At 40.6% G+C, this 9114-nt stretch overlaps 1 long non-coding RNA gene across 1 annotated transcript; it reads left to right on the forward strand.

Moving 5' to 3' along the window:
* Positions 1-4268: 4268 nt before the first annotated feature.
* Positions 4269-5267, forward strand: LOC119282536. The gene is made up of 3 exons (XR_005138769.1): positions 4269-4352; positions 4628-5122; positions 5226-5267. It is a non-coding gene; the product is annotated as an uncharacterized LOC119282536 (long non-coding RNA).
* Positions 5268-9114: the final 3847 nt, after the last annotated feature.

A 9114-nucleotide genomic window follows, 5' to 3' on the forward strand; every position in this document is an offset into this window, starting at 1 on the left:
TACCATTAGCCTAAGACGCACATATCGGGACCCCCTACCCGAGATCCACCGGTTTTGACACCGACATTGGTGCTTTCATTGAGAGTTCCTCTGTGCCGTTGCTGCAAGGCTTGATGGCTCCTTTAATCGTCGACAACACGGCCCAGGGCGAGACTTTTCTCCCCTGACAGATCTTCGTGTTCGGCGGCTTCGCACTGCGGGCCAATTCGCTTGGTCAACTGCAGCAGATCGACAGCTATGCCCCTGGCCACCAGGTCAGGTTTGGAAACCTAAACTACACGGCTGATACCCGTAGAGACTTGATCTTCAACGGCTTCTGGCATGTGCCAAGAGCGTCGGGCAGTCACGACGAGCATGGCTTAGACCTGCTGTCGGACTATGCTCGGGATGTCGCCCATGCGGTAGCCCCAGACTTAAATCTGGATCAGACTGCGGTGCTTAAGGATGGGTGGATGGACCCTGCCCCGCAGGCTGCACACTCATCGGCGGTATAGCCGAACACAGGCCTCACCCCTAAAGAAGCCCGTGACACCGGACCCCCGGACTCGTACCCAGCTATAGGTTCCAGTCCGTGCACTCCTAAGCCCGCCGAACCTGGTTGGGCTCCTGTAATGGAGTTCACCGCTGCAGACATCTTCCAGCACTCGCCCTTTGGAGACGTGTTGAACTCGTTAAAATCTCTCTCTTTGTTAGGAGACTATTTGCCGAACTATGTCCGTCTCGAGTGGGAAGCAGGCGAAGAAGGAATTCGTTGCCCTCCCACCACCCAGTTCATTGCCACTGTCGATGATATATCAGACGTGAATGACTCCGAAGACATCGACGGTATGGACGACGATGCAGGAGAAGATTCAGAATCACTGGGGCGTTGGACCACTACAAGAAATATGTCAACTAGTGACCTTCTGTCAGTGACCCTGGAAGAATTGGTCATAGATCTATGACCATTTGAGACCAATTGGTCAAAAAGCTGTTCGGGGGCTCCAAACCCTAAACAATTGCGACCATTTTGGTCAAAAAGGTCGTAATTTCCTTACACGAAATGGTCATAAAGCAAATAGTGCAGGTCCACTGCCTTATTTCTAGTTGTTAACGACCAATATAGATGGTCATAGCCTTGTAGATTGTGGTGGGTTGTGATGACTAGGCGCCATCTCATCAGTTTTGCCTATGTGTCATGTCCATGTGTCAATTTTTGCCCTAGGTTGTGAAGCAACCTATATTTCTGTTATTCCAAAAATTCCCAAAAAATTCTCATAAATTGTTTGGATCATATCTTCATCAAATATGTCAAAAACCTTCCTTGCCTAGTTCAAAAATAACTCAACAATATTCATTTTCCTATTTTGTTCAGAGCAGCACTTTATGAAGGAAGTGTTATTCATATATTCTTGATTTCCCTAAAAATTTTGTGAAGACATTCTTCTTAGTATATGATCATCCTCAGCCAAAACTCACGCCCATTGGCCATGTGCATTTCCCGTACCGCTAATCAAACACTTGGCTGCTAATTCATGTTTGAGCATAGTTGGGTCTCCTCGTGAGAATCTTATATTATAATTTTCTTCCTAGCACCTACATGGGGAGTGCCCAACCCACTAGACATGCCTAGGCCACCCAGAACGCATGGCAACGCCACGGCCACGCGGTGACCACGCGGCGGGCATGCGAGCTTATGCGCTCTAGAGTTGGGGCCCTCGGGCACCGTCCAAACCTCGATGTCTCGCCATCAAACCATGTATTTCTGATTAAATAGATACTTATTTACCTAGAAATGATTTTTGAAAAAAATAAAGAGCAAACCATGAGGCACCTGCAGTTCAAATTTGACCCGGTTCCAGCTGAATCGACGGGAATTTGTCTTTTTCACCAGAGGTGGATCAAAACTTTTGACACCCAACCATTTTGTCAAATGTGCATTAAATATGGTAGTATTTTATAAAATTGATTTGGTCCAATTTTGCAACAAATATATGGTAGGTCCTTCACAAAAAAACTGATTTCGGGCACTCGGAAAATGGAAAATGAATTTTCCGTGCAAAGAAAATGAAAACTCCCTTAGGCAACATTGTTTGGAATTCCAAGATGCCCCCTTGTGCGCGATATGAGATCATTTGAACAAACTATGCCATGAATGTGGCCATAAGATTGATCATTTGGCTTGAAAGCCATGAATCTTCACGCATGATAGCTCGTTTCTGAGAACACTTTTTTAAAATAATTTCCATATTACAAGTTTATTATTTTTCCTGGAAACTTGGTCACATATAATGACAAAATGCGAAGGTTTTCCAATTTTTTGATTTTTTCTGAATTTTTTATGCCCGTTTCAAAATGCGGTCAAAACGGCGGGCTTGGCCGTTCCTAGCTAATGGTTGAATCTTGGATTTTTTGGTGTTTCTCTGATTAAATATATACTTATGTAACTAGAAATTATTTTTGGAAAAAATAAATAGCAAACTATGAGGCAGCTGCAGTTCAAATTTGACCTGCTTCCTACTGAAATGGCGGAAGTTTGTCTTTTTCACCAGAGGTGGATCAAATCTTTTGACAACCAACCATTTGGTCATTTGTGCATTAAATATGGCCTTATATTTTATAAAAATGATTTGGTCCCATTTTGCAACAAATATATGGTAGGTCATTCAGAAAAAACCTCATTTTGGGCTCTCGAAAAATGAAAAATGATTTTTTTCGTTCAAAGGAAATGATAAGTTCCTTAGGCAACATTTTTTGGAATTCCAATATGCACCCTTGTGCATGATATGAGACCATTTTAACAAAATATGTCATGAATATGGCCATAAGATTGATCATTTGGCTTGAATGCCATTGATCTCCACACATGATAGCTCGTTTCTGAGAACACTTTTTTAAAAGAATTATCGTATTGCAAGTTTATTGTTTTTCCTGGTAACTTGGCCACATATAATGATATAATGCGAAGGTTTTGCCATTTTTTTATTTTTTTTGAATTTTTTATGTCTGTTTCAAAATGCGGTCAAAACGACGGGAATGACCGTTCCTAGCTAATGGTTGAATCTTGGATTTTTCTTGGTGTTTCTCTGATTAAATAGATACTTATGTACCTAGAAATGATTTTTGTAAAAAATAAAGAGCAAACTATGAGGCAACTATAGTTCAAATTTGACCAGCTTCTTGCTGAAATGGCGGAAGTTTGTCTTTTTCACCAGAGGTGGATCAAATCTTTTGACAACCAACCATTTGGTCATTTGTGCATTAAATATGGCCTAATATTTTATAAAAATGATTTGGTCCCATTTTGCAACAAATATCTGGTAGGTCCTTCACAAAAAAACCTCATTGTGTACTCTCGAAAAATGAAAAATGATTTTTTTTGTTCAAAGAAAATGAAAAGGTCCTTAGGCAACATTATTTTCCATTCCAATATGCACCCTTGTACACGATATGGGATCATTTTAACAAACTATTTCATGAATGTGGCCATAACATTGATCATTTGGCTTGGATGCCATTGATCTCACACATGATAACTTGTTTCTGAAAACACTTCTTTAAAAGAATTATCGTATTACAAGTTTATTATTTTTCCTGGTAACTTGGCCACATATAATGACACAATGCGAAGGTTTTGTAATTTTTTGATTTTTTTGAATTTTTTATGCCCGTTTCAAAATGCAGTCAAAACAGCGGGAATAACCGTTTCTAGCTAATGGTTGAATCTTGCATTTTTTTTGATGTTTCTCTGATTAAATAGATACTTATGTACCTAGAAATTATTTTTGGAAAAAATAAAGAGCAAACTATGAGGCAACTGTAGTTCAAATTTGACCCGCTTCCTGCTGAAACGGCGGAATTTTGTCTTTTTCATGAGAGGTGTATACAAACTTTTGACAACAAACCATTTTGTCAATTTTACATTAAATATGGCCTAATGTATTATAAAAATGATTTTGTCTCATTTTGCAATAAATATATGATAGGTCATTTACAAAAAAACTCAATTTAGGCACTCGAAAAAAAGAAAATCAATTTTTAGACCAATTTAGATGGTCATAACGTCGTACTATATTCTGATTGGTCCGTGGACTCTCACATGGATCATGCATTGAACACCATCGGATGTTCGTTGATCCAACGGTGGTCCTCAGCCCTTCCACACCATCCCCGAAACCCTAGCTCTGCCCTGTGGTCATTTTGCATCCACCCCCTGCCTCCTTTCTTTCCCTCGCTCTCTTCTCCTCCTCTCCTCTTCCAGATCTACCGAGCACCCCTTGCTCTCCTCGATCTTCCACATCGTGCCCGAGGGCGAGATTGGCGGCCGGCGGCAGGATGAAGGCCAAGGCGGGCTCCCGCGCCGGCGACTCCAGGTCAGTGCCCCGACCGATCTGAGCCCTCCCTCGTCTCCCCGTCTCATTTCGTTCCCGTTTGGGTTTTCCTGCTGCTGCTGTCTCGCGTTGGCTTCTGATCCGGTTTGGTTTGCTGATTCCGTTTCTGTGGTGGTGGCGCAGGCTCGCGGTGAGGAAGAGCGCAACAAGCCCAAGCGTCCCCCAAGCTCCTTCTTCGTCTTCATGTCAGTCCCAACAAATTCGATTCGTGGTTCGATTCGTGCTGACCGAGGCTCGTTTCCATTTCGTCTTCATAGGGACACCTTCAGGAAGGAGTACAAGGAGAAGCACCTACGTTCCGCTCCTCAGTGATTCAAGATTTTCGTACTGACGTTCATAGGGATAGCTGAATTGTTCCTCAACATCGCAGGATAGGGTTGTTCCGTACTGGGAGTACACTTTGAGTGCTTACTTTGTTAACCCAATTGGGTTAAAATGATGTTTGTTTTTGGCATTGACATTGACCGTCTAGCAGGAAATCGCTACTGCTATGACTAACCAAATCATATCCGGCTGTCTGTGCCTTTTATCTCTGTTCCTAGCAAGGCCTCCCACTAACTTGACATAAATGGTATTTGTAATGCAACATGGGACATTAGATTGCTCTTTTCTCTTTTCAGCACAGCAAGTCGATTCCGTCTGTGGCCTAACATTTTAAACTTTTCTCAGTTATTGGGTTCTTTTTACGCTTTGAAGATGATAGTGTCGATTCAGCAAAAGTGGTCAAACAGTGGAATGTCAAAATCATATCTGTGAGTGGGAGGAATATTCCATATGTTTTTTTGGTTATTGTAATCAAATTCTATTTTGCTCCAACTTACAGTTGCTTTATTGTGTTACTAACCTATGACGCAGATAAGCAAGAATAAAAGGCATCAAGCCAGACCGGCTGCTCTGGAGGTGTGGGATCGGCTGGATGAATTTGTGTGGGCACGCTCATAGGTGAACCCTCGTGTGTATCTAACCGTGTGATCTTTTAAGTTGCCCCTTCCATTTTGTACTTGATACGGGCAAAACCTTGAATTCCTGGTGAATTTAATAACCAGATTTTAAGATTGGCCATCACGTGTTATCTTGAAGTTCAACTGTCGTTGCAGTAACCTTAGTGGTACATGTGTGTTTTTACTGAAAGTTCAATGTAGTTCTTTGTGCTATGGACTTATCAAGCATTTGACGACCAAGGTATAGTGCAGGGGTAGTCCTGTAGATAACTGGGACTAAGGCTTCACTTCAAATATGCATGATGATATCAGATTGTGCTATCCAAGTTGATTTTACAACAAGAGAAGCCACCATAGTGTGCAACTTCCTTATTGTCATGTTTCAGTAATTCACACTGGTAGTATTAGTATTAGTTGTTGGCTTCTTGCTGTTGCTTTATTACCGTGAGAAGAATCCAGAAATGGTATCAACTACTAGCATCTTGACATTGTTATTTTAATCAATTTGAGATTCACATGTTTCTTGTTTATTTGAGTACAACGCTTCAGGATTTGCTAAGTGTAACCTTTTCTGTTCTACTATGTTCATAGTAGGTCTTTCCTTTATGCAAGTTAAACTGTTCCAACTTCTTGCTAGAAGTGGGCCTGTAATGTCATCCTTTGAGCTTACATGTAGTAATTTGGTCCCTTTCATTGTGTTGTAATGTCATCCTTTGAGCTTACATGTAGTAATTTGGTCCCTTTCATCGTGCTTAATTAGCTGTAAATGTGCCCCCCTTACTAGAGAAGATAAGAATCCATATGTGTTATGCAAAATCAACTTTGTCATCTTGTAAGTGCTCTAGGCAGTGTCTAGAGGGTGAAAAATATGAGAACAAAAAAGAATTACTTGATTAATTTACAACATCCATCCTTTACCCCTGGGAGTATTTTTAACTTGAAAATCTCTGGTGAACTGCCATTTGCAGTACATTTGCTTTCCTTGTTACTTTTTTGGGTTACTCCATCTTGCTCTATTAAGTAAAATTTGATATGTGGAGTAGCAGCAGTAAGCTAGACCCTCCGTCAATAGACTGCACCACATAGGTCACCCTCATATGGATAATGAATCATTATCCCGTTTCTTGTATACCTGAGATGTTCTTAACGAATAATTTACTGGACAAACAATCTTGTTTGCCGTAACAATTCTAGCATGCCAAAATCTGCCGTCTATGTATGCTTCGGTTAATATGGCAAGGGCTAGCCAACCTACTTAACTAGATTAACATAACAGGAATAGTATACAACCGGCCAGCTCGTGCTAACTAAGTTGTGCCCCATTGATGTCTCAATTCTTACATTACATCTAAAAAAGTTAGCCTCAACTAACTATGAAATTTAGAATGTTCAAATTCAGATATTAAGTTCTCAAACTGGACCTGCTTTGGGACTTATATATACACAAATCAGTACTGAAGTAGGTTTGTATGATCTCCTGTTAGTAAAATTACAGCATAAATAACTTCCCATGTAGTTCTTCTATTTTTTGTTTGGGTTCAAATGATTGGTAGGCCTAGTGGTTGTGCGATTCTGTGATCCTATCATGTAAAATTTATATGCACACCTCATATGAATCTTTGATCATATCCAGTGAAATTTATATGCATGTTCCACTCCACTGTCTACACATTTACTTAGTAATACATACTTCTGCACTTCTGTTATGCTTCTCTCTTTGTTTGTATGAGGCGGCCAGGCTGCCTATTTTGTAGCAGTCTGCTTCCATAGTGTTTGTATGGAGTCGAGATAATTGTGTTTTCCTTGGCAGTAGGTCAGCAGACACCACTCCTGCTATATATGCTAAGCTGCCGCCAGTGTTTGTGCGATGTTGTCGGCTTAGAGCATCATCTCCAATAGCTGCTGCCTGTTGATGTGCTTGTTATGCTGTCATGTGCTTCTTCTGAATCTTTTGTACGGTTAGCTGATTAAACGTGCAGTTTTTTTATTATTTTGATCTGATGGTGTTTCTTTTTTTGGCTCAAGTGCTTAACTGATGAGCTTATGTTGAAGTGTGCTGATTTTGCACTATTGAATTGATAGGAGATACTATGGATGCAAGATTCATTGTTTGTTCTTGCTCACTATGTGCTTAACTGATGATGATTATTGTTGTTAGAAATTATGATTGCTTGTGTCTTAATTTTTTTCTTCTGTAATGATGATATGAAATGTCACGCAGGTCCTTATTGGTGCTGCTGCTGTCGCTGTGGTTGTCGAAGGTGTTGCTGCCGCATCTGGCGGAGCTGCAGTCCGAGAAGGTCAAGGATAAGATCATCCTCGATGGGAACGCCATTGAGCTCGTCTCCCGCTCTGCCGCCCTCATCAACTAGGTGAAGCAAACAGGACCTAGAACCTGTCTTTGTTCATGTGCATGTTGTGTTGCTTGAATAATTTGGTTGATGAGATGCAAATGATATTGTATCATGTTTGCTTATGGTCTTTGCGGAAACTAGTATGCTAGATGTTCTTAGAAATCATTGCAATGCATGTCTTCAGATGTTGGATGTCGGGTGTTCTTTCTTTGCGTTGCATATATGGCTACTTGTGCTGTTCAACATGATGCAAATAGGGCTACTTCTGCCGTTGTGTTGTTGTTTGTGGTTTGTCTAGTTTTGTCCTATATAGTTGCTTCTTTCTCTTCATGTATTATTACGTGCTCCGTAATGATTTGGTTTTGCTTCCATATGATCTGCTTCTACATTATGTTCCTATGTAATCTGATGTGCAATGATTCAGTTTTTGGTTCCATATAGTTAATCTGCTTCCATGCTCTATTCTTGTATAAGTTTCCTGTTGTTCTTGCTGTTGTATGTGTTCGCCTTCCAGGGACAACATATATGGACAACATATATATGCACAATACACTCTACTTGTTTTCCTGTATAGTTTTCTTACTTTTTTTCCTTTATGTTCACTCTTTTTCAGGAGCTCAAGGCCTAATTTTTTCCTTTATGTTCACTCTTTTACTGGAGCTAGAGTCCTAATTTTTTTGAGTGTGAAGCCGTGAAGCCAAGTGTGAAGCAGTGAAGCTGTACTTTGCAAAGATTTCTTTTGGCTCTGTAGTAGACTGAAAATTGTAATATTGTAACGGATTGTAAAAGGCTAATGTAGTGTTATTTGTTCTGTCCTGTTTGAAATAGTGGCTGTTTGAAATGTGGTTATGTATGTTGAGAAGATATGTAAACTTCACCAGTGGGACCCACTTATGAATATAATCTGAGCAATTTTGAAATTTCTGACATGTGGGACTCATGTATGGCATTATGACTTGTGGGACCCATCTGACTAGTGGGACTAGCTCCAAAATATGATGACTGAAAATAGAAAATCAATTGATTGTAAGAAGGCCAAGGCCCAAAAATAAAGAAGCTGAAACACAAGGCTTGGCCCAAGTAGCCCACAAGAATTGACAGAAAAAAATCATATAAAAAGGCTGAATTAATGGGCTCGGCCCATCTAAAGCATCGAAATGGGCCGGGCCGATTCTATTTTTTGACCTTTTCAATTGGTCGTAATATTGCCACGTCAGATTGCCACGTCGGATCTGACGTGGCCTGGGCAGACAGCTAGTGACCAAAACGAAACAGTAGGCTTATTTTGGTCCTAAATGTCTACGACCTTCTCACAGAGAAGGTCAGAAATGTCAGTTTACGACGGTCAGCTTTTGACCTTCTGGTTTTGGTCACAAAAAGGTCACAAATAAAAAAATATGACCATTCAGTGACCAATAGTGGTGGTCACAAGTTAACATATTTCTTGTA

This window comes from Triticum dicoccoides, chromosome 3B, assembly GCF_002162155.2.
Source record: "Triticum dicoccoides isolate Atlit2015 ecotype Zavitan chromosome 3B, WEW_v2.0, whole genome shotgun sequence".
Taxonomy (NCBI): Eukaryota; Viridiplantae; Streptophyta; class Magnoliopsida; order Poales; family Poaceae; genus Triticum; species Triticum dicoccoides.